This window comes from Melitaea cinxia, chromosome 12 (assembly GCF_905220565.1).
Source record: "Melitaea cinxia chromosome 12, ilMelCinx1.1, whole genome shotgun sequence".
NCBI lineage: Eukaryota > Metazoa > Arthropoda > Insecta > Lepidoptera > Nymphalidae > Melitaea > Melitaea cinxia.
The window spans coordinates 10,006,544-10,032,615 of NC_059405.1; the positions used below are offsets into that span (position 1 = coordinate 10,006,544).

Genomic DNA, 26,072 nt, shown 5'->3' on the forward strand with positions numbered 1-26,072 from the left:
CTCGTCAATGTTGATGCGAGTCTGATGCCTATGCTAGGTATAAAATACCTGTATTACAGGTCATCACTCAGACTGTCCCCACAATATACTGTAGTATGTATATAGGTTTAGGAGTTAAACAATATATTTATTTAACAGTTTAGCACTCGAACAATATAGATATCCGATATCCACAATTTTATTTATTACAAAACCAAATTACCTTTTTTCTCGCTAGCCCTTGTCAAAATTCTCGATCATGCGCTCTGTACTCTTTCTAGAGCGTTCTTTAGAAATGACAAATTAATTTGAATTTAAAAATTGCTAGTGAAATAACTAATGTCAAATACGTCGTATACTACGGGTATCGTGCGGATATGCTTGTTTATTAAATATATATAAAAATAATATTTTATAAATCAAATAATAAAAGTTAATATATGTGAAATACAAATTAATATAATATACATAAACGAATAATAAATGCCAGGTAGCCTACACCACCCCCCTCCAGAGACTGTCAAGGGCGATAAAAATCTGGAAAATGAACGCGACGTCCAGAACGAGTTGTATGCTGTTTCTGAACATCTGGTAAAGGTTCTGGTTCAGAATTTGTAGGATCAGACAGTATAAAGGCCGGCTTAATGCGGTCTATTGATACCGTGACTTCTTTACCTTTTAAAAGTATTTTGAAAACTTTGTCATCCCTTGACAAAACCTTATGGGGGCCTGAATATGCAGGATGAAGAGAACCACGCGATGCGTCTTCGCGGAGGAAAATGTGATCGGTGGTTGCTAGTTCCTTATAAACAAAGAGTTTTGGCCTACCGTGACGAGAAGCGGGCGAAGGTTTTAATCGTAATGCGATCTGTTTAAGACGAGCGGAGAAGTCAGAGAGATCCGTTGTATCGCCGTCAGTAGGCTGAAAGAATTCGCCCGGTAATCTTAACGGCTCCCCGTAAACAAGCTCGGCAGATGAGCACTGAAGATCCTCTTTGAAGGCACTACGAATACCTAGGAGAACCCATGGCAGAGATTCCGTCCACCTGTCATTAGCATGACAAACGATGGCAGCTTTAAGTTGACGGTGGAATCTTTCCACCATGCCATTGCATGCTGGATGATAGGCAGTCGTGCGCTTATGTTCGAAACCAGTGGTCTTTGAGAGGCACTGAAATAACGCCGACTCAAATTGACGACCACGGTCGGTTGTAATTGTAGATGGACAACCGAATCGAGCGATCCACGTTGACAGGAGTGCTTGGGCCACTGTTTCCGCAGTAATATCCGCGATCGGTACTGCTTCCGGCCACCGAGTAAATCGGTCTACCGCCGTTAGACAATACCGATAGCCTTGCGAAAGTGGTAAAGGGCCAATAATGTCAATGTGGATTTGGGTGAAACGAACTTTAGGCAAGGTGTACGTACCGATAGGTGAAGTAACGTGTCGATTGACCTTGGCTTTCTGACATGCTAGACACGCGCGAGCCCATTCACGGCAGTCTTTGCGTATGCCAGGCCAAACGAATCGTTCTGCAACGAGTGTTATTGTCGCACTAGCGCCAGGATGACTCAGCGAGTGAAGGCTCTCAAAGACTTGCTTGCGAAAAATCTTAGGTACATAGGGTCTAGAGATCGGTGTACTGACGTCGCAATACAGCGGAACTCGACTTCCAGGTACCGTCAGTTTCTCTAAACGCAGAGACGAACCTGCTGTTAGAAGGGTTTGGAGCTCTGAGTCACACGATTGGGCTTGGGCTATGTTCTCGATACTCACCGGTTTACCTAATTCTTCAATTCTCGACAAGGTATCGGCAACTACGTTACTCTTGCCAGATATGTGTTGGATATCGGATGTGAATTGAGCAATGAAATCGAGGTATCTATACTGTCTAGGTGAACAGTTTTTCTTCCTTTCATGGAATGCAAAACTGATCGGCTTATGGTCAGTATAGATAACGAAATGCCGGGCCTCGAGCATAAATCTGAAATATTTTATGCCTTCATATATGGCGAGCAATTCCCTGTCATATGGTGAATATTTCACCTGTGATGGGCTAAGCTTCCGCGAAAAGAAGGCTAGTGGCTGCCATGCTCCGTTTTTGTACTGTTGCAGGGCTGCACCAATTGCCTTATCGGAAGCATCTGTCACCAAGGCAAGTTTAGCAGTACAGTCGGGGTGTGCTAATAAAGCTGCCTCTGCGAGGCTGTTCTTACATGCGATGAAGGCTTCGAGGGCCTCCCCCTTAAGATTAATAGGTTGTGACCCTTTGACAGAACCCGTCAGCAACGCATGTAGTGGAGCCTGGACTGCAGCTGCTTTAGGAAGAAATCTCCTGTAAAAATTGAGCATGCCCAAAAATGCCCTGAGCTGACGTACCGTGGTTGGAGTTGGGAATTCTTTAATCACCTGTACCTTGGATTCCAATGGTTTGGAGCCGTTCTCGGAGATTGAGTAACCTAAAAATTTTACCTCGGGCACACCGAAAACGCATTTTGCCGTATTCACTAGCAAGCCATATTCTCTGAGCTTGGTGAAAACTTGGCGGAGATGGTGTTCGTGCTGCTCTTCATCCTTGGAAAAGACTAAAATGTCATCCAGATAAACAAAAACAAAGTCTAGACCTCTAGTGACTTCGTCTAGAAACCTCTGGAAGGTCTGACCCGCATTCCGGAGTCCGAAGGTCATGAAAGGGAATTCGTATAGACCGAATGGAGTAGTAATCGCGGTCTTCGGAATGTCTGCTGGATCGACAGGTATCTGATTGTATGCCTTCAGTAAGTCGATGGTGCTGAAAATTTTGCAGCCCACGAGATTGTGTGCAAAGTCGTGGATGTGTTTAATCGGATACCTGTCAGGTACAGTTCGGGCATTTAGCATACGGTAGTCACCACAGGGACGCCAACTGTTGTCCTTTTTAGGCGCTAGGTGAAGAGGAGATGCCCAAGGACTCTGTGAAGGTCGAGCCGTCCCATTATCAAGCATAGCCTCGAACTCCTGTTGAGCAATTTTTAGTTTATCGGGTGCTAATCTACGTGGAGTACAAGATACTGGAGGGCCTGGAGTGGTGCGAATATGGTGTACAGTATTATGTTTAATGTCGCGATATGTACCACTTGGGCGGGTGATTTCGGGAAATTCCTCAAGAATTTTGTGATACCGAGTCTCACCGGTCAAGATTTTGACAGAGGTTATATTAATACAACTAACGACTTTGGCTGTGGATGAAAGTGAAGTTATACTATCTAACAAGCGTTTGTTACGACAATCAACAATGAGACCATAAAAGTTCAAAAAATCTACGCCTATTATAGGTTTAGTTACATCGGCTACAACAAATCGCCAATTAAACAATCTTCGCAAGCCAAAGTCTAGATTAAAATGTACAAAACCATATGTAGCTATAATAGAACCATTTGCAGCACACAGATTGTAATCCGTTTTGGCACGACGATATCGAAGAAGGGACCGAGGGTAGACACTTAAATCGCTTCCTGTGTCGATTAAAAACTGCACCTTCGAAGCTCGATCCGTGAGAAATAGGCGACCAGTAGCAGAGGATGGGCAGTCAGCAGTCGCCATTATTGACCGCCCCTGGCGTTTCCCTCCTTGAAGTCGCATGGTTTTATGCATTTGCTGGCTTTCACTCCAAACTTCCAGTGGTACCAGCAAAGTGGGTACTTCCTAAAATTCGACTGAGATCGTCTAGACCTGGATGCCGATCTGCGCTGAGATGATCTTGCGGATCTGGTATTGGATCTACTTCTCCTTTCTGAAGCTAGTTGCTGGAACTGTCTCCGAAGTTCGGCGATTTCTCTTGTAAGTGCTTCAACGGCTGAGCTGGAACTGGCTTGGGGTTGGCTGGCAGACGCCACCGTGGGTGACGGAGTAGCTAACTCGTGGATACGATCAGCTAAATCTGCCAAATCGTCGATGCAGGTTGAAGATGGTTGGCCTGCGAGCACTGTCTGGATTCCGTGCGGGAGACGACTAACCCAAATGGTCCGTAGGAAGTCATCAGGAACATTGGCACCAGCAAGGCTCTTTAAATGGCGCAAAAATTGAGAGGGCTTACGGTCTCCAAGCTCCTCGTGCGTCAAAAGCTGCTTAATTTTCTTTTCCTTAGATGACGCTAGCCGCTTAATCAGCTCGGTCTTCAGCTTTAAAAATTTGTTAGTAGGTGGTGGACTAATAATAATATCCTTTACCTCTCTGGAAATTTCGTTGTCAAGCTGGCCCACTACATAATAAAATTTTGTAGCATCTCTTGTTATACCAGATATTGTGAACTGCCCTTCTACTAGCGCAAACCAAAGTTCAGGTTCCTCCGGGCAGAACGGGGGGAGTCTAGCGCTGACTTTAAAAATTTCAATATCACTATCGATAGATTTTTCTGTCGGCGTGGTATCACTACGTGCATCTTGATATTCTTTATCCATCGTTCAAAAGCGGGGTCACCAGTTTAGGAGTTAAACAATATATTTATTTAACAGTTTAGCACTCGAACAATATAGATATCCGATATCCACAATTTTATTTATTACAAAACCAAATTACCTTTTTTCTCGCTAGCCCTTGTCAAAATTCTCGATCATGCGCTCTGTACTCTTTCTAGAGCGTTCTTTAGAAATGACAAATTAATTTGAATTTAAAAATTGCTAGTGAAATAACTAATGTCAAATACGTCGTATACTACGGGTATCGTGCGGATATGCTTGTTTATTAAATATATATAAAAATAATATTTTATAAATCAAATAATAAAAGTTAATATATGTGAAATACAAATTAATATAATATACATAAACGAATAATAAATGCCAGGTAGCCTACATAGGTATATATGAGTATACTTTGGGAACTGTCTCTAAAATATACATCTTATATTTTATCAACATAATCATAATTATCATCATTATAATATAAGAATGGTATGTTACATCAGAACTTTTGACCGGGTGGACTGATTTCGAGAATTTTTTTTTTTAATCGAAAGGTGGTGTGTGTCAATTGGTCCCATTTAAATTTATTTGAGATCCAACAACTACTTTTCGAGTTATATCTAATAACGCGTTTTTACTTGACGCTATTTTCGAAAATCTCGAAAATCCGCATAACTTTTTACTGGGTGTACCGATTTTGATAACTTTTAATTTAATCATAAGCTGATGCTTATTATGTGGTCACATTTAAATTTTATCGAGATATGATAACTACTTTTTGAGTAATCTTTGATAACGCGTAGTTACTTGACTATTTTTTCGTCGATCTACGTTGTATTACTTGTCGATGTAATTGAAGTTGGTTTTTTTTTCGTTTGCCTACAAACACAATTATTTCACGACACTTCATGTTTTAACTTTTTTTTTTTTTTTAGATTTGTTAATTTTGACCGAAATAAATTTTTCCAGTTTCATATATACTTAGATAATATTTTCCTAAATGTGTAAAACTATTTTGCTTCCGCTTGCCAATTACTGCGATAAATAAAACACGGATTAAATTTTTACATACTTATTTGTGGTGTTATATGTAATTGTATATCTACTTAGACATGAATAACAAAATAGTTGACTTTTGTCTAATAATGCTAAATTTACTATTAGGTATGCTATGTTTAAAAAAAAACAAGAGTAAAATGTGTAAGAATATAAACATATTTAAATTATATTATTTCCACTCTTCTCGCTTTTCTATTTGCGATATCTATACACGGTCACCAACCCGCCTGCCCAGCGTGGTCACTATGAGCAACACACATGAGCTCGAGCCATTTTTGGCTCGAACTTGTGGAGGCCTATGTCCAACAGCGGACTGCAATAGGCTGAAATCATGATGATGATGATGATGATACAAATAAAAATAAGTGTTGCTTAGCATTATAACTCGAGAATGGCTCGACCAATTCGGCTACTTTTTTTTGTATTATATGTTCCACAAGGTCCACGGAAGGTTTAAATGGTAAAAAAACAAAATTAATTAATTTTTATTATTAACTTTTGACAGAACGAAGTCCGTCCGGGGACCTAGTAGTTTCGTGTTTGTCTATATGTTTGCTAAATTTGTTAATCTTTCCTGGCTTATTGTTGAGTGCAGATCATTTTTTATAAGTTTTAAACGACGTCAATAGGCGACAAGAAACCCGTACCACAAAAATATTAATTAAATAAAATTATTTTAAAAAATATTTCTAATATGTTAAGTCAACATATCTCAAAACAGAATATCCAGCAACATTCTAGTATAAAAACAAATCTTTTAGAGTTACACGTACTTAGAAACGAAATAAAAACATGCATTCTTATTTCACGTAAATGATATATCCAGAACGCCGAATTCGTCCTATACATATTTATTGCGTATGAATCTAAAGGAAAAATTAATACACGTTTTGTTAGTTTTAATTTTTATTTTTATTTGTACTTACAAAGGTGCTAATAATTTTTATTTTTGGTAGTATGTACCTACCTACCTAATAAACTTTGGTTTTGAATTATTCATCTTTACATACATAAGATTTTCATTCCAGAGGCCAAAAAAAGAAACAAATAAAAGACTATTCACACACTTCAATAAAATAATAATTCAATTACTATTTAACTACAATATTAAAATCATCAATGCAATAACGAGTGTTGTTTACGCAAACAAGTGACGACTAGTCCACAAGCGGGGAGTTCCCCGGGGCCGCAGTACGGGTGGCGTGGGTTCGTTGCCATGGAAATTATTATCGTATAGGTAGGTTTAATTATATAAGTATCCGAGTGAACCTCGGCAATCGAGGGGTTGTCCGCGATTTTTCAAGGTATAATCTAAACTCACTATCACGTACTCTGCATTTGTGTATTGATAAGCCATACCTAATTACTAATGACAGGTCTCATTCGCACACGATATATTAGGTATACGCGTAAGATCGATCGCTAGGCGCGCGCGCGGGAAGATGGACGCGCTACGACATCGATTCTTACGGCGGCTCTCGCCCTACTAACCTAGTAGGGTACCTACCTACTTTCGGTAGTGAAAAATAAATTATAAATTTTTGATAAAAATTAAAATTTATGTCATCATCATCATTTCAGCCTATTACAGTCCACTGCTGGACATAGGCCTCCACAAGTTCACGCCAAAAATACGTGTACTCATGTGTGTTGCCAATAGTCACCACGCTGGGCAGGCGGGTTGGTGATCAACCCGCCTGCCTAGTGTGTGTGTGAGTTCAAATATTTTTATTTTCAAAACGTTGTCGCGTCGTGGGACTACTAAGTGAGAAAAACAGGTGTAGTCGCAGATTGCAACAAAAGAATTTATAAAGAAATTTGTACATAATAAGACCGTGCAAACTATTTTTTCCAAATGTCACTTTTACTTACTCTGAAGCTGAATATAATATTTGTTAATTTTTTTATGAAATCGTAAAATTTTACAATATTTTATATTAAAGTCGATTTTACACTAATGTAAATATATTAAAACATATTCATGGTTCAACAGTTTTGTATTTAAACAGTCATGATTTTCTTATGCTAGACAAATTAATTTTGTTTCAGGAAACAGTTTATATGTATGCTATGTAATGTTTGTTAGGGGATCGCTGAATTGAAAAATTTGCGTGATATATTTTATGTTAAAATTAATAAAATAAAATTAATTAATATTAAGATATGGCATCCTAATCTATAATATTATTTTAATATATAAAAGCGAAAGGTCACTCACTCATCACGAAATCTCCGAAACTATAACACCTACAAACTTGAAATTTGGCAGGTAGGCTCCTTATAGGACGTAGACATCCGCTAAGAACGGATTTTACGAAACTCGACCCCTAAGGGGGTGAAATGGGGGTTGGAAGTTTGTATGAAAGTCCTATGTTTTTGAAGTAAGAGACCTGATATTTAAAATGTATGCTCTATAGATGGTAAAAAAGTGTCCAAATAATGTATCTTTAGAAATCAACCTCTTTTTGGGGTTGAAACGGGGGATGGTACGTTGACTCACTGATCACGAAATCTCCGAAACTATAACACCTACAAACTTGAAATTTGGCAGGTAGGCTCCTTATAGGACGTAAACATCCGCTAAGAACGGATTTTACGAAACTCGACCCCTAAGGGGGTGGAATAGGGGTTGGAAGTTTGTATGAAAGTCCTATGTTTTTGAAGTAAGAGACCTGAAATTTAAAATGTATGCTCTATAGATGGTAAAAAAGTGTCCAAATAATGTATCTTTAGAAATCAACCCCTTTTTGGGGTTGAAACGGGGGATGGTACGTTGACTCACTGATCACGAAATCTCCGAAACTATAACACCTACAAACTTGAAATTTGGCAGAAAAGCTCCTTATAGGGCGTAGACATCCGCTAAGAACGGATTTTACGAAACTCGACCCCTAAGGGGGTAAAACGGGGGGTTGGAAGTTTGTATGAAAGTCCTATGTTTTAGAAGTAAAAGACTTGAAATTTAAAATGTATGCTCTATAGATGGTAAAAAGGTGACCAAATAATGTATCTTTAGAAAGTAACTCCCTTTTGGGGTTAAAACGGGGGATGGTAGATTAACTCACTCATCACGAAATCTCGGGAACTATAACACCTACAAACTTGAAATTTGGCAGGTAGGTTTCTTATAGAGTGTAAACAGCTACGAATTAATTTTACGAAAATCGACCCCTAAGGGGGGATCGATCCAAAAAACGGGGGTCGAAAGTTTGTATGAAAGTCTTATGTTTTTGAAGTAAGAGACTTGAAATGTACAATATATGCTCTATAGATGGTGAGGAGGTGTCCAAAAAATGCATCGTAATCTATATATATATAAAAGAGAAAGGTCACTAACTCACTCATCACGAGAACTGAAAAACCGCTGGATGGTCTATCCATCCAGGTTGGACAAAGATAAAATTTGGCAGGGAGGTATAGTCAGCAGACGTCCGCTAAGAACGGATTTTACGATATTCCACCGCTAAGGAGGTTTAATTGGGGTTGATAGTTTGTATGAAACTTAAACAGCCTGAAAATAAAACTAAAAATGTGGTGTATAGAGGTTTTATAAAAATAACTATTAAATTATACTAAATTGTGCCTTTTAAAAAGTTACTCAGTTTGATAAGCGTTTCGATAAGTGACTGAAATAAAAAAATAATTTGCGTTAAACATTTTAATAGTAATGCATATCTTCATAACCACGCGGACGTAGTCGCGGGTAACAGTTAGTGTATTATAAAACAAAGTCCCCAAAAGTGTATGTGATCGATTCGCTCAAAATCTACTAACGGATTTTCACGCGGTTTCACCATTCGAGAAAGGGCTCCACCATTGGCAAGAGGAAGGTTTATGGAACGGCTAAGCCGATTTTGATGAGAGTTTCACTGGAAGTTTGCCGGGAAAACTTTGTGATACACTAATTTCAACGCGGGCGAAGCCGCGGGCACAGCTAGTATTTTATAAAACTAACAAGAAGATACCACCTACTCGTTGTTACTGATTTTGTCGAAATTTATATTTCTCTAGTGTCCTGTGCCGGCTTTGTACGGGTGACTACTTACCTAGTACAATTATAATTATTATCTCAGCAACAGCGGGGGGCGCGGAGCGAAGGTCACATCGAGCGGGTGACGTCCTCGGTATCTAACCCGTCATTGAATAATATTTTCGCGCGCATTTTTAAATGCATACCTACTACTAATAGATATTTATCGGTTTCTAAGTGGCTTTTATCGTTTTCGATGAGATCCTATTAGAATTTTTCAATAGGGATAATACTTACTAACGTACCTACGTTCTATGTTCGGCTAAGTTCGGACTAGTTTTCGATAAGTTACAAGTTTATTAGAATAATTTTTTTTTGAGTGATGATTCGAAAAGTTCATATATAACAAAACGTAAATTTATTGTTATTATTCAATAAATTTCGTTATGTATGTATCTTATTTCTTTACATGAAATAAATATCGTTTAATGGAATTAATTGTAATATAAGTATCCTCATTCCTAAGGTCAAATTCCTGAAAATAAAACCTTGATAGCTCAATTTGTCGATTTTTTTGGCATCTTTTAAAAAAATGAAATCATAAATTTTAGTATTAAAAATTCCGATTAATTAATTAACGAAAAATACATTTAATAAATTGATTACTTATTTTTCTTCATAAAACAAATTTACGCGTCAGCTTCATATGTTACAACTTTTGTTTCTTTTTCGTCCCCGTTCAATACCGTAAGAAATTCAAGCCACTGAAATAGCGTTTTCATCGGTATATGACTTATCAAATTACAGTCTTTTATTGAAAATAGGTATTGTGATATTTTGTGAATAGATTAAATAATGGTGGAGTGTATGTCGAAAAGAAAATCGATGGACTTATCAATGTTGGCAATAGGAACGCTATCTAAAGATTGCCGTATATAGACGAGTGCGACTTACAGTATATGAGCAACAGTTAAATGTGTACAATAATGACTCCAGATTGTATTCGAATAGTAGAGATAATTTAAGGACAGTCCCCGATCATACTCTTAATAGGAAAGAGTACTTGAAAGACTTCTGAAAAATAGGTATTTGAATAAAATGTAACTGTCTCGCTGTATGCCGTCGCCGCACCCTGAGACAAGAAAGGGATAACTGCAGCTCAGACCGTTTTAGGTAGGTAGATAATTATTGACCAAAACAGAATTTCGTAGTCGACTATTTCCTCCCCAAAACATGCCATTTTTATGTTACTAAAAAACCTTCAGCCATGCAACAGAGGTTCTCGGTTTTTTGTAAATACGCATTATTTTTTAATGAGTGTCTGAAAATGTATAAAATAATTGTATTTGCTCATTACAGCCTATACAGTCCACTGCTGGACATAGGCCTCCACAAGCTTACGTCAAAAATAACGTGAACTCATGTGTTTTGCCCATAGTCACCACGCTGGGCAGGCGGGTTGGTGACCGCAGTACTGGCTTTGTCGCACCGAAGACGCTGCTGCCCGTCTTCGGCCTGTGTATTTCAAAGCCAGCAGTTGGATGGTTATCCCGCCATCGGTCGGCTTCTTAAGTTCCAAGATGGTTGTGGAACCTTGTTATCCCTTAGTCGCCTCTTACGACACCCACGGGAAGAGAGGGGGTGGCTAAATTCTTTAGTGCCGTAGCCACACAGCATTTGCTCGCAAACGAAAAAAAAACCAACTTCAATTACATCGACAAGTAATACAACGTAGATCGACGAAAAAATAATCTAGTAGGTAACTACGCGTTATTAAAAGAACCATCCACAAGCGTGATATGTCGTTGGCAAGGGCTCTGCTCAAGATGCTGGGATCAGGCGTGGCTCATGATATAGTAATAAGAAAGTAGATATATAAATATATAAATTCTTATATCCTTTTGGTTTATCAAATAGTTACAAATAGCAGTTATTTTGCATGTTGATATATTTATTTAAATTTTAGTTAAGCTAAGTTTGATTATTAATATTATCTCAACTTTACACTTTATATAAATTTGATTGATGACCTTTTTAAATGAATTTTATTATTAACAAGTAGTATCTTTACTGTTAATTTTTTATGCGAAGTAATTTTAATTATACTTGCTACACGGCATTAATATATTGTGGAATGTTGTGTACCCCGTGATGGGATACATATTAGATAATAATGTAATAGTGAATTATATATAATGTTCCATATGTATTTTGTGGATGTACCTATAAAATAAAATAAAAAAATAGATAAATAAATAGTTATGTAGTGAAATTTAAGTAAATAACAGAAATAGATAACTTATACATAGATAAACAAATAATAACTATATAAAAAATAATATATACATATAAGAAAAAAAAAAAACCTTACTAACAGTAACATAGGTTAAGTGTACATTGTAAGTAGAACATAAGTGTACATATATGGTAACTAGGAAATAAGTGTACATATATGATAACTAGGCAAATAAGTGTAAATATAGACATAGATAAGAAAAATAATAATGTTAGAAATTAGAAAGCAATTATGTGTATACTTCTGCATAAACAGTATTTAGTAAGGAAAAAAAAAAAAAAAAAAACCGTCGACGTCGGACCACGTCCTAGTTTTACTAGGCAGTCACAGGACTGTCGATCTGTAGTATAATAAGTAGAAAAATCGCCTGTAGTATTATAATGCATGCATGCTAAAGAAAGGCACGGGCATTTTGAGCCCGTGGATCAAAATTTATAAATAAAAAAAACTACGCGTTATTAAAGATTACTCAAAAATTAGTTATCAGATCTCGATAAAATTTATTTGTGACCACATGATAAACATCAGCTTTCGATTAAATTAAAAATTATCAAAATAGTACACCCAGTAAAACGTTATATGGATTTTCGAGAGTTTCCCTCGATTTCTCTGGGATTCCATCATCAGATCCTAGTTTCCTTATCATGGTACCAAATTAGAGATATCTCCTTTCTAACAAAAAAAGAATAATCAAAATTGGTACATCCAGTAAAAAGTTATGCAGTATAATACAACGTAGGTCGACGAAAGTAGCGTCAAGTAGAAACGCATTATTAGATATAGCTCGAAAAGTAGTAGTAAGATCTCAAATAAATTTTAATTGACACACACCACCTTTCGATTAAAAAAAATTTGTCGAAATCGGTCCACCCAGTTAAAAGTTCTGATGTAACATACATAAAAAAAATACAGTCGAATTGAGAACCTCCTCCTTTTTTGGAAATCGGTTAAAAATAGGCAATATTTCTAGTTTTTGAAGACTCCTACTCCCTATGATGATGAAAGCATGGTCATGAAAGTTAAAGGTTTTACCTTACAAGAATATTTGATCTAGTGTCATTATCCGGGGAGAAAACAGTCGACTACGTTTGTGTGGAGAAAGAACCGATAAATTAGATAAATTAGAAACTGTTCCCAAACCATAGGCTAGATATGAAAATGTTTTAAAACCAGACTCCAAAGTATACAAATGTCCCCTAACCATACGTCCGCTCGAAAAACTCTCGGCAAAACATACGTTATGCCTATACTTATGCATATAAGTATATGGAAATCGCGAATCTCAAACTGTAATAAATTTTCAATGTCCTTGAGCCGAAAACACGAATAATTGCGAACATACGTCGTTTTGGCTTTGGAGATTTTTTTTACATTTTTAGAGTTAGCTTTCGCTCAGAAAACTATTGGCAACAATAAAAAAATAATTTGGAAAATCTAAATATGGGTGACTCCTAACGCTAATTTTTTTATACGAAACTTTTTTGCGTTTCTTACTCACACAGTAGCAAGAAGAAGAACGTAATACACCGTGAGTGTTTTTAATGCCAACGCGATTGTCGGACATAATCATAATATTTCTATCTACTCTATCCCTATATGCTTTATCTATTAAAGTCTTTTATTGAAAATACATATTGTTTATTTATAAAATATTAGTGGAGTGTATGTCTAAGATAAAATCCGTGAACTCATTAAGGGTGGCAATAGAAACTCTATCTTGTTACGTATATTGTTGAGTGCGACTTATGGTATACTTTATATGTGAATAAAAATGTCTCCAAACTATATCTTCCAGGTTTTCAAGTAGAAGAGATAATTTGAGGACAGTCTGCAAATTATAGTTCCCTATAAACTGTCCCCAAATCATACGCTTCATATAAAGATACTTTGAGGACAGTCCGCAAATTATACTTCCCTATAAACTGTCCCCAAACTATACGCTTAATATAAAGATACTTTGAGGACAGTCCGCAAATTATACTTCCCTATAAACTGTCCCCAAACTATACGCTTAATATAAAGATACTTTGAAACCAGTCTTCAAAGTATACAAATGTCCCCACACCATACGTCCGCTCGAAAAACTGTCTGCAAACCATACGTTATGCATATATATATATATATATATATATATATACGGTCGAATTGAGTAACCTCCTCCTTTTTTTGAAGTCGGTTAATTAATAATTAAAGATAATAAAACCCTTTTTTAACGGGATTTGTTTGACAGATCTAATGACGTGAAAACTGATGCATTTTATGTTACGTGCCGAAAATAAAAATCAGCACTAATGATCTATAGCTCTTACATTTTTTGACTATTAAATTTGGTCGGGTTTGCAATATTATCACTTTTGCTGGGTTTCGGAACGCGACATTAGATCCTCCAACACGAACACGCACACTGTTTTGATTGATATGATCTTTGTGCAACGATAATAAAGTGCAAATTGACCCTTTGACGTTAGGAACACACCTACATTGCTTAGACAACAGAGAGTGCTTGTAATTTAATATGAGCTTTATTGAATAGCAATAAAGTTCAAATTTATTCTACATTTTACTCAGAAGACGTTTGTATGGGAAAAAGAAAAGGGCTGTTTTTAAGGTTTTCCCAGAAATGATTCAAATTTTTGTCTTTTGTTGATTGTCAACGTCTGTAGTTAAATTGAAAAAATAAAAAAAAGTCTTTATTTTAAATATTTTTTGGGTTTGTTTAATTTAAAATTTTGTTTATGGTTGGATTTCGATATCTAGCCGACCACTAGTATAGTTAACTAGCTGAGCTCGCAAACGTTGTTTTGCCATATATGTTATTATTAATCCCCCCCTTATAACTTAGGGGTATGAAAAATAGTGTTGGCCGATTCTCAGACCTACCCGATATGCGCACAAAATTTCATAAAAATCGGTCCAGCCGTTTCGGAGGAGTATTGTAACTAACATATATACATTTGTGACACATATTATATATTATTATTACCCTACTAGAAAAAAGGTCAGGCTCAACCAGATCATGTATCTGGACCGGATCAGGATAGAATGAGGCATGCCAGATCCGGCAACCTCTATCAGGACCAGGTCTGGTCCAGACAAGGATAGCCTGATGTAAAATATAATCAATATGGTAACGCATACTGGATCAGGACCCGGTCGGGTTCAGATAAGGACAGTCTGATGTAAAATATAATCAAGTATGGTAAGGCATACTGGGTCAGGACCCGGTCCGTTCCAGATCAGAATAGCCTGAAAGAAATTACGCGAAATGAGCCTGAATCGCACTATCGATGTTTTTAAGCGCACTTAGTATATATATATATATATATACAGTTATCAGGACACTCTAGCAGGGAGTCCATTTCTACCCAGTGGAGCAGTCGTAAGTAGTAGGAAGTAGTTAATTAGTAGTTAATTATTAGAAGTGAATAAATAAAATTAAATTAAAAACAATAGTTAATTAATAATATAAAATAAATAAAAATAATTGATATTTAAAGTAAAAACAAAAATAAATAATGTATTGGAAAAAATAAACGAAAATAAATATAATAATGATTATTTTAAGTAACATATTTATAATATCAATTCGTCTTTTTTTATCGGTCCCGTCCTTCTAAGGAACACGAAAAATTTTTATGGTGAAATAATTTTATATCACCGGCAAACTACATTATACCAAAAGTTATTTTTACTTTTTTTTACTTTGTTCTTAATGGACATCTGTATTTTTAATTTAAGTAATATACAGAATAACTCTTATGTAAGATTTTGTTATATTGAGCCAAACTAGCGAGTACTTTTTTTAAGTTTTAATTTTTTAAGAATGGGTAAAATCTACAAGCGATAATAATATCTAGGACGAAACTTTAAACTTGATTCTCAACAATTATGCGTACGAAATAATAGCATGTGAATTTTATTCGTATTTAATGTTTATGGTTTTTAAAGGAAATATTTAAGAGCATCATTAACAGTTAAATAAGTTACTCAATGTCTAAAACAGAAGTTAGTAGTAGTACAAATAACTTTTGTAAAGACCTTGTCTTCGATAGTAACCTTATATGTTTATTTAACAGGCACAGTTTGAAGGTTGTAGGGATCTACGTGGGTCGTTACAGCTTCTCTGAACAACAACTACGGACACGTTCTGCGCTAACCATAATGTTCCGAGAAAAGGTTAATTTTGTTTTACAGCGCCGCAAACTGGTGTAACGTTAAGATGGCCAACATAAATTTTATCTAATTACACTTCGTCATATTTTAATTATTTTCATATAATAATGTGCTGGTATAATGTTTTCATTTCAGGGCTATTCAAACTTATAAAACTAATGTCATTAAAACTGTTATTGAATCCATATTATGCAATATGTTTCTATAGGAAAATAACGAACATATATTAGTATTATAACTTCATAACAACGTAAATCATTGTAATCTCCTTCATTTCGCTTCGGTTCATTTCTTCGTCGATTAAAAATATCCATTGATTAGCATAAAGGAAAATTAATTTCAGTCCATATTGGAACTTAATTGTGAACAATTTGTTACGTAAATGTAAGGAAGAGGGGTGTTAGATAGCGTTAGTCTTACTATACGCTGAATACACATTCTTATACAACAAATGCGTTATAAATAAAATTCTTGGCTTAATTAACACGATGAATTTAACCCCCTCAGCGGTTGCAGCGTTTAAGCGAGCTGTCGGAAACAGCTAATGAACTTGTTGCTTCTGACTGATAGGTTGGACAACGCTTTAGAAACAACTATATATGTGAGGACTTACTGCTTAGATCGGTATCAAAAAAATACTGACAAATTGGTTGTATTTTAATCAATTATCAAAACAATTTATAAAAATAATGACAAAAATGCCATTTACTAGTGCTGCTTCTTTGCATTTTGAATTGGTATCAAATCATTACAAAATTATTTTTAACTTTAATGTTGCCTTATTAATAAGTATCAATCAGAGTAACAACCGTTCCAATACCCTTTTTACCATTTTTGCTAAACGACAAACTGAACGTTTTTCTTTTAGTATTTTATAAAATAATATAAAAAAATCTTTTTGCAAAAACTTTTTGATTTTTCTAAAAATTGGTCTTGATAATGTGTTTCTGATTTGACTCAACTTATACAAAGAGCCGCTTGTAACAGTTTAACAGTAAACGAATTGCTGTCTGTAAAGTTGGTTTACGGACGATAGTTTAACGTGACAACGTCATAACAAAACGTCTCCTCGGATGCATAGGCTAACCGAGTGGAAAAGAGATAGATGCGGCGCAAGCGTACAATGAGCGTAACGGGACAAGGAGCGTAACGCTAACAATGAGTTATCCTTTTGTGCACGTAGCCGGCATTCATCAATCGTTGCCACGTCAAAAACTCAGAAGTGAACAAAGGGTTGCTGTACCAATCACGTCATTGAATGTGTGAAAAAGCATGTCTTCAAGTCATACATGGCAGAAGTGAAACTTCTGAAAATTCGTAGGAAAGTAGCCCTAGCGATTTGTTCTATCGACGATGATTAAGATTTCGGGGAAAAGATCGTAAGATAAGTTTTGAAAAGTAATAATAATAATATTCTATATCATTATATCCAATACATTATATTTGTTTCTTTATTGTGCCACATTTTCGTCTCATCTACTTTCAAATCACAACGATTCTAAAGATGCGGATGCCCAAATACGCGGAAAGTTCGCTGTGGGATATTGATTGTTTCTTAAACAATGTCGGGATCTTGTATTTAAATGTCGTAGTAGAATTATTACATAGACATATAAATAAATTTATTTCGTAATCGCCTAAAAATTGGGTATTGTTAATTTAATTGGTCTTGCATAAAGTTACTAATAATATTACCACAATATAGAGTCGAACCTGACATTTTCCATAGGTTGTAAAAGTAATGTAGTTACTGTAACAAAATATCAAAATGAATAGCAAGACGTAGGTGTTCGCAGCTGATTTATTTGTAGACAGGCAACAGAGGAAACCTCTTCAATGTCTATATAAAAATAAGTACGGCTAATGTTACCTTTGCTTACATAAAATAACTACGTCTTTTATACGAAAAAGCGACGGTGTAATAAAAAGATCTATTTCAATATTCGTAGTTCAGTTTTACGTTAGTTTTTATGCTAATGTACATTGAAGTTTTGCACATAAGGACTTTTAGTCTCTCTCTATTATAATTTCGGGTTCAAATGTTTTAACATTAGTTTGCATATTTAGTTGTTATGGATTACAACAAACTGTAGATATGTCACTGCTAGGTAATTAAATTTAGTTGTATGGAGGCGAAAAGCTTAGTTCCGAAAAATTTTGTGGGACCTATAAACAATATTCACTATACATATATTAGCTGTAAGTGGCTATTGCCAAGACCCATTTTGGCGCCGGAAGCACAGAGGAATTTAAGAATATAATGCGGAATTTACCGAATACCGATGATTCTCGTAATTATTACTTAACTAGCTATACCCGCGACTTCATCTGCATGGAAGAGTGACTTTTGTCAAATCATTTTTTGGATATTTTTTGGTTTACTATTATATTTCATATTTTATATATACATATTTGCATACTAGTTTTCAGCCTCTATTCCATATTTATATTTTACACCTCTGAGGGTAAAGCTTTTACAAACTTTGAGTGTCATATTTAATTATATTAAATCAACAGCCAAAAAATAAGATTCAAGCTTCTATCTCGAAAAATAACGATAGTTTCATCCCCATCTTTTCACCCTTTTTTTCGCATTATAAAGTAGTCTATGTACTTTTTCAGGCTCTATACTATCTGTGTACCAAATTTCATTTAAATCGGTTCCGTAGTTTTGGCGTGAAAGCGCGACAGACAGGCAGACAAACAGAGTTACTTTTGCATTTATAATATTAGTAAGGATTACTAGTGGATTTGTGTCTCCTACGTACCAACAGGAGAAATCGAAAAATTTCTTACTAGAGTACTTAATGATCATCGAAAAGCGTAGTATACTTAAGTTTTTGACCGCCTTCAAAAAAGGAGGAGATTCCTTATTCAACTTATACATTTTTTTATGTCTGTTAATTCAGAATGTTTTAGTGTTTGCGATCAAGCACAATTATAAGTACCTTGTTTGTTCAGAAGTTATGTTGCACTTTTAAATACATGCCCGTCTGATATCGAATCAAGCGTTCTATACATTGATCTAGCTTTATATTTACTGAGGCATTCGTACCTGACGTAGAACACATTTTTATAAGTAACTAGGGACCCGCTTCGGCTTCGCCCGAGTGCAAAAACTATCAGTGTTCCTCTACTATATTATGCATGTATAATACATATAAGTCTCACTCTATTTACAAAGAGATTCGCTTTAAAATCCGTTGCGTAGTTTTAAAGATCTAAGCATACATACAGCGGGAAGCGACTTTTTTTTATTTTATAATATGTAGTGATATTGATATGTAAAAAAGAAAAATAAGAAGTAGAAATATATTTTCACAGAATGATAACAACGGTCGGATAATTAATTGAGTTTCATGGTGATTATGAATAAAGGGAAAATTATGAAAAAGATGTGAAGGGCTGACTAGCTAACCTAAATGTATTATCTAATTTCAGCGGATTTCCTATCTGGGCTTATACAAAAGTGATTAATGACAGGGTCGTTTAAAAGGTTCCTATTTGTTCACATTACATGAAACTGTGAATCAGTTAAAGATCACAACGCGACGTCCTGATATTGACACGCTTATAAGTATGTATATTTACAGTTCAATTGAGAAGCTCTTCTCTCTTACATATATATACACTACCGTCCAAAAGTTTGGAAGCACACCTGATTTCAAACAAAACAAAAGATTGCCGACTCCCTGCGGTAAATAATAGCAATAAAATAAAGTTTTATGACCTTTTGTGATTTTTTAACACAAAACAAAAGGACTACTAGTGCATATTCCTTGAGTTTTAACAAATTCCTGGATTTTGACGAAACACGTGTTTTATTACTTCATCCGCCGGGGACTTTCTTTCATGCATTGATGCGGTTTTATTGAAAATATTTTGTAGTTTATATCTTTTTTGGACCTTATTTAGTCACACTTGAGCATTAGAACGCGAAGGTTGTGATATTAACATCGTCTGTATTCAAAAGATTTCGACTACTTCCTTGACCGTCTTTTTTTTTTATTGAAAATGGCAAAACGCAAGCAAATCACACTTGAACAGCGAAGCGCTATTTGTACTCTGCGTGAGGAAGGCTACAGTGAACGCCAAATCGCAAAAAAACTCGGAATTTCTTGTAAAGGTGTCCACTACACCCTCGCTAGAAAAAAAGAAACTGGCAAAAATGAAGATAGAAAAAGGTCTGGTAGGCCCAAATCCACTACAAGTCAAGAGGATAACTTCATCAGAGTTCTTTCTAAACGGAATCGTCGCTTAACTGCACCACAAATTACCGCATCTCTGAATGAAACGCGAGGAACACCCGTGTCAATAACAACAGTTAAAAGACGACTACTGTCTGCGGGGCTAAGAGGTTGTGTTGCAGTTAAAAAACCAAAACTAACAATTCGGCATAAGAAAAACAGACTAGAATGGGCAAAGGAACATAAAAACTGGACAATAAACCAATGGAAAAAAGTTCTTTGGAGTGACGAATCGAAGTTTCAGATTTTCGGGTCCAATAGACGTGTTTTTGTGCGCCGATCTAAAGGAGAGAGAGCTTCAGAAGCTTGTACAGTGCCTACTATCAAACATGGTGGTGGTAATGTCATGGTTTGGGGGTGTTTCGGCAACAATAAACCCGGAAGTCTTGTGAGGATAACCGAAAAACTAAACAAGGAACGCTATTTGAAAATTCTTAAGGATTTCGCCATACCCGGTGGACTGAATCTTATTGGTCCTGGGTTCGTTTTTCAGCAAGATAACGACCCGAAACATTCGTCCAAACTGTGCCAGAACTTTTTAAGGAAGAAAAAAGATGTGAAAATCATGCAGTGGCCGTCTCAATCACCTGACCTTTCTCCCATTGAACTTGTTTGGGATGAACTAGATAGAAGGGTGAAAAATCAATCTCCTACGAGCTCAGAACATTTGTGGCAACTATTACAGAGCGAATGGAAGAAGTTAGATGAACAGTATTTTATGAAATTAATTAGTAGGATGCCTAGAATATGCGAGAAGGTAATTAAAGAGAGGGGTGGACACTTCGATGAAGCTAAAATTTAATTTAATTTTTATATTACTTATTTAATTTCATTGTTGTAGAAGTGTGTTTTGTCTATTTTTTTAATTCTGTATCAATAAAAAAAATTTAAGATGGCTTACTTTTATTTTATTTGATTTTATCTTGTTGCTTCCAAACTTTTGGACGGTAGTGTATATATATATATATATATATATATATATATATATATATACTAGCTGTGCCCGCGACTTCGTCCGCGTGGAATTTAACAAAAAAGTTATTGTTCATTTGGCAGAGTTATAAAATAAATAGCTTTCTACAATAAAAGTAGCCTAAGTTACTTCTTATTACATCAGCTACCTGCCAGTCAAATGCCAGAGATTAGCCGGAACAGACAGACAGACAGACAAAAATTGTAAAAAATGTTATTTTGGAATATGTATCGTGTATACATATGGATGTGGACTAAATGCATATGGATGCATTTAGTAAAAATCGGTTATTTTAATATTACAAACAGATACTCAAATTTTATTTATTTGTATAGATATAACTCTAACTGTAAGTTAATTAAAATTAATTAAATAGTTATTAAATTCAATTTTAATATTGTATTTTAATATTTTTTAAGTTTGAACATGATAAAGGTTATGTTGTCAAAGACTACAATAATTTATTATGGTTATGTTTGACAGGCAGTAAAAACAAACAATTTTAATCTATAATATATTCTCAATTTGACCACAGACTTTAACAATAAACAAAAGAGTATATATGCGTGTATATGTCAAATATAGTAGTGTGTGTAATGCTCTGTATTGACTTAATGTATTTTTATGCATAATTAAAAAAAAAATAGCATTCTACACTTCTTCTCTCTATAAGTGTGCGAAATTTCATTCTTCGTCGTCCGCGCAATTTCCGTAAAAAGGGGTACAAAGTTTTTGCTTCTCTTATTAACATAAAGAAGATACTTTAGGTATGTTTTAACGGTCCCTTTCAAGTTGAGTAAGCAAAGGTTTATTATTTTATTTTAATTTTCAAATATATATTTTTATATTTTTACTTGGGTTTAATTTTTTATTTTATTAGTTTTTTTCTTAATTATTCTTATTTTATTTTATACGTTCTGCTTCTCATTTGAATTAGTTATTAGTGAAAACTTTACAGGTTTATCTTATTAATTATAATAAATTGTTTGAACTATTTTTTAAATCATTATCGTATATACACATACACCTAAGAAAAAGTTATTTTAAATATCGGATTCCGATTCGAAAGTACTATTTGATTATGTTGGAATTTAAACTAATATCTGAAACAGAATAAATAAGTACAATTATATTATCTATTTAAAATTGAAATTGAGCCCCTAAGCTTAGTACAATTGATCATCATTAAATTTAGTAGGGCACGAGTTTTAATTAAGAGTTTATTTCCCTATACTATAACTTTATTTTAAGTTTAGTTACAGCTTATTCATAGACTAGATCCCCAAGTTACAAGTCCTCGTATATCGCTGCGTCAGAAAATAAGAAGTGAGGCATGGAGTGGCATTGTGCTCAGCTTATGGACGCAGGTACGAGTACGTGCCCATCCCCTATTGTGTGAGAGTCATCACGTACGATTGTACGTGCAACATTTACCAATTTTTTGCGGTTTTATTTATTAATACTCGCAAACTTTCGTCTAAATGCAAGTTTTTTATCCGAGATTACTAGAATATTCGTAAAATTTGCCATAAAATATCGCATACAGAATGTTCAATTCCTAATTACGTTCCTTCACATGGGGCGTTTTATAGGTGTTATACTCGTAGACCAAGTATAGAAAAATCTTAGGCCTTTTTTAAATTTTACTTTGTCCTAATATACGAAGTACTCTGGCAACGTTCTTCTGCACATCCGTCCTACTATATGTCTTAGTCCTATAAGAAAATCGACAAAGTAAAATATTAACACTAAATGCGCATACTACTAAAGAACCGTATATGGAAACGAATTCTTTTCCTCGTCGATTTTTTTTTTATTGTAAATTATAGCTGAGCTTACGCGCTCATGAATAGTATCATGCGGAACGAGTCTATCAAAGTAACTTGTATATTTAAATAAAGACAAATTTAAAAATGGCCTAGGATTTATTAGGACTGGACTTTTAAATACTAAAAAAAACAGACAATTATCATATTGTATTAGATTGTCACATCAGTCAGTCAGTCAGTTCAGCCCACTCAGCCCAGTCAGTGCAGTCCACTGTTGGACATAGGCCTCCCGCATATCGGGATACACACACACACATATATATATATATATATATATATATATATATATATATATATACAAAGGAGATGGACAAAATAAAGACATTAGGCTTTATTTTGGCCGTCTCTTAAGGTAAACGTTTTAGTGTTACAATTATTTAACACTACCATTTTAATAAACTTCTTATATGTTTTTTTTTAATTTTTTTATAAAAAATTACTTTGAATTTAAGTATTTTTTCATAATATAAATAAATATGTACATAGCTATTTCCCATATGTTTTAGTCATAAACAAACGATTTCAGCAACCAGAACAATATTAGGTCTTTCGATAATCACTCAATGTTGAAATTAAGAGTATTTTATAAAATTTAAAACATAATTATCACTTATAATACGAGTACATGATTTAAAAAAAAATAACCATTATTTAATTAACAAACGAAATACAAACACGGAAATCTTAAGGTAAGGTTAAATATATATTCATAATAAAAGTTAGTTATTCCTCGAATCACTTAGTGAATGTACATTTATTGTACATTACAAGAATTAAAAGGCACAATTTATTGAACAGAGACCTACGAAGAAATAATATTTTAGTTTTAAATTGCAAAACTATCTTTTTTAATAAAGTATATTTTCTTCTAAACAATTTACGAGACTTTGTCGAAATAAAAATCCGGTCAATCGAATTTAAAAACATTTTGTCTAATGCTGTCAACCCAAGTTAATTTAATAATTGTTTGAAAGCGTAGTTGGTTAAACATTTTCATAGGTTAATTCTGTGAAGCGTTCATCAGCAACGCGGCAGTTACTAACCCAATTAATACGAGTATGTCCCATGCCACCGCAGTATATAATTCTTAGAAATATTTCCTTTATTAATACATGAAATGTAAAATATGTGGGTAAAAAAGTTTTTGGTGTTCTTTAGTTGAGAATTATAAAGCTAAACATACCCTACTTCCACACTTCTAAATATTAATTAATTAATATGTACTAATGTAGTACACTCAAGTTTTTAACAGAACCTTATTTGACTAACAAATCTTTCAGCTTTTTAATAACCATTTATGTTTTTAATTTTGACAATGGACTGAATTTTCCAATGAGGTATTTATTCACATATTGATAACTTCCATTGGGACAAATATCTGCTCCCTTAAAACCCTTGACGTCGAATAAACAATACGTAGGTATTTGAAACATATAAACAATTTTATTATTAACTACACCATCTGAAGAATAAGGAAAAATGTATCTTATACGACGCCGCGTTGGTGCAACCGTCACAGCCACGGATTGTGCCTGTTGCGCTGGCGGTTGCGGGTTCGATCCCCGCACATGACAAACATTTGTATTGGCCATACAGGTGTTTGCCGTGGTCTGGGTGTTTGTGCAGTCCTTGTGGGTCTCCCCACCGTGCCTCGGAGAACACGTTAAGCCGTCGGTCCCGGTTGTTATTATATACACCTGATAACGATCGCTGTTACTCATAGTTAGGAATATATCCACCAACCCGCATTGGAGCCGCGTGGTGGATTAAGCTCTAATCCTTCTCCTACATGAGGAAAGAGGCCTATGCCCAGTAGTGGGATATTACAGCCTGAAGCGTAGTATCTTATATTACTATTCTTATTTCTATCTATTTTAAAAGAATAATATAGATTCGATTAATGAAACAGTAAATGTAAAGAAAATATCTTACACACAGATAAATAAAAATGAAAACCTGACTAGCCTGTTTAAGCAATAGTCGTTTCGTATGTTTTAAAATATATGAATATACAGCTTGTCACAAAGTAAAATACATCATTCATGAAAAGTATGATAGAAATAGGAGTAAACGATGTTTGATGGTACTATTAGTAGAAACTGTCGTTTGAATGAATATAGGAGCTGACATATGATCCATTCAGCCGTTCACTTCGAACCAGGCCTCAATTGTCATAGCTCCATTAAAGTCAAGCGTCGGATACGTAGGAACATACGATGTACCACATGAATTCTAATCAACTGATGACAAGGAAATCATACTCTATGTTAAATGTACTGTAGCACTTGTACAACATAGGTTTCTATGTTCGTATACTTAGCTTTTATTACACGATAATTTCAAAATAGAAATTCCTAAGTCGAAGAGAAAATAAAATTGTGAAAAGAACTTTCTTCTAATATAACAGATGGTGATACGGACAGAATTTAAGAAGGTAATTTAGATAAAAATATTTATGCTTTATTCTTGGGAGTTGTATGTTATTTTAAAATTCTGTACGTATAATAAATAGTTCAAGAGGGATATTGACCATTCTCCAATTTGTAAAAAAATTGTATGAAAATTGTATGAAAGATGTATAAAAATTTTGGAATCCCTGTTTCAAACACACAATAGCTTACAATAACTTACTATACAAATCATCGTTTTTTATTAGGTATTTTCAGCAGGGTAATCATTTTTAATTATCATCATTATACATTTAATAATTGTTAGTAGTCAAATAAAAAAATACAACTTCAATATACATTTACAAGTTCAGTATAATACACATCTATACAAATAAATAAACTTGGAGAGTCTGTTTGTAATATTAAAATAACCGTTTTTTACTAATGCATATGGATGTATAACGGTATATTTGCCAAAATAACATTATTTACAATTTTTGTCTGTCTGTATGTCTGTCTGTCTGTTTGTTCCGGCTAATCTCTGAAACAGTTAGACGGATTATGACGGGACTGTCACTGGCAGATATTTGATGTAATAAGGAGTAACTTAGGCTACTATTATTTTAGAAATTTATTTATTTTATAACTCTGCGAACTGAACAATAACTTTTTTGTTAAATTCCACGTGGCTAAAGTCACGGGCACAACTAGTT

General features: G+C 34.7%; 1 protein-coding gene across 1 annotated transcript in view; it reads right to left on the bottom strand.

The window, feature by feature from the left end:
• Window positions 1-26,072, bottom strand: part of LOC123658222 — an 87,903-nt gene that overhangs the window by 60,522 nt on the left and 1,309 nt on the right. The window lies entirely within an intron of this gene.